The sequence below is a fragment of the Cricetulus griseus genome, unplaced genomic scaffold (assembly GCF_003668045.3).
Source record: "Cricetulus griseus strain 17A/GY unplaced genomic scaffold, alternate assembly CriGri-PICRH-1.0 unplaced_scaffold_304, whole genome shotgun sequence".
In the NCBI taxonomy this organism is placed as follows: Eukaryota; Metazoa; Chordata; class Mammalia; order Rodentia; family Cricetidae; genus Cricetulus; species Cricetulus griseus.
The window spans coordinates 36,287-37,670 of record NW_023277036.1 but is presented as its reverse complement, the minus strand read 5'-3'; the positions used below and the strand labels follow the sequence as shown (position 1 = coordinate 37,670).

General features: G+C 41.6%; 1 pseudogene; it reads right to left on the bottom strand.

The window, feature by feature from the left end:
• Window positions 1-594: 594 nt before the first annotated feature.
• On the bottom strand, window positions 595-722 carry LOC113839090 (annotated as a pseudogene).
• Between the last annotated feature and the right edge of the window lie 662 nt (window positions 723-1,384).

The window sequence follows — 1,384 nt, the reverse complement described above, 5'->3', positions numbered from 1 at the left end:
GTGTGTGTGAGGCAGGTGGATCAGAATTTCATAGTAACCAGAAGTCATACAATGAGTTTGAGAACTGCCTGAGCTACAGAAACCCCATGTCAAATTCTACCCTCTGACATACTACAAAATGGTGGGGCCAATTTTGTGAGAATACAAAAATCATTGCAAGATGTTGGTTCTGGGTGATGACATAGCTACAACGGGATTACGCTCCAAACATGGGAACCTAACCTGTGTTTTCCAGCCAGCCAGGATAGAAGGGAAATGGAAACATGCACATGCTGCCCTCCTATTTCCCTGTGTGGGTGGTAGAATAAGTGTGTCCAGAATACATACACAAATTAAAAATATGTAAACACACAGAGTTTCGGTGTAGTCGTTGCCATCCTGGAATTTCTCTGTAGTCCTAGCTGGCCTCACACTCACAGAGATACATTTGCCTCTGCCTCCCCCAATTGGGACCAAATGTATGTGCCACCCCACCATGAATGCTTCTTTTTAATGTATTGATTGTAATAAAATATTGTGAATTAGTGTATTTTACCCTCTGTTTATATTTCACCTAGCATTGGGGATTTATGCCAGGATTTCCCACAAAGAGGAAAAGAGTTATGTCACTACCTCACTAAGCACCTCTTTGTTAATTTTTCAATAATTCATTACTGTAGTTATTTTCAAACTGATAAGAACCGATACTACACTTGATCTTTACCAAAAGGCCAAGAAGAGATTGTCAATAAATTTTGTTTTCTTTAGACAGGGATTATCTGTGTAGCTTTGGAGCCTGTCCTTGAACTAGCTCTCTTAGACCAGGCTAGCCTCATACTCACAGAGATCTGCCTGCCTGTGCCTTCGGATTGCTGGGATTAAAGCTGTGTGCCTCAGACTTTCAGGCAGTGATTGTCATTAATCTTATTACTCTCTGAATAGCAAGAAAATTTCCTGGGAGTTGACCCATTAAACTGAGGTCTGACCTCACACAGATTTCTAGAACAATTCAAAGGTCATTTGTATCTTCCATATCATTACAGGTGTAAGTGGATAAACATGTGGGAAGAAAGCTGAGGGGTTACAGGTGTAGACTAAGATCAGTACATTCTCTCTCAAAAATATATCACTTGCTGTGGACTTATAAACATGCATAGAATGGACCGTGTGCAAGCAGAGTAGCTAACATCAGGACTGTGCGTTGATGAGAAATTTTGAAAGGGAATTCCTGGCAAATTGGATCTCAGCACATCCAGTAACCTGGGGGAACAGAGGGAGGCTCAAGGTTGTTGCCCATGAATTGGATCTGGGTGTTGGTGGTATCATGGCTGAAAAGAGTCATAGACAGACAGGTCAGAGACTTAAACAGCCCTTTTCCATCAATTGAAAGATGCCAGACCCCTAA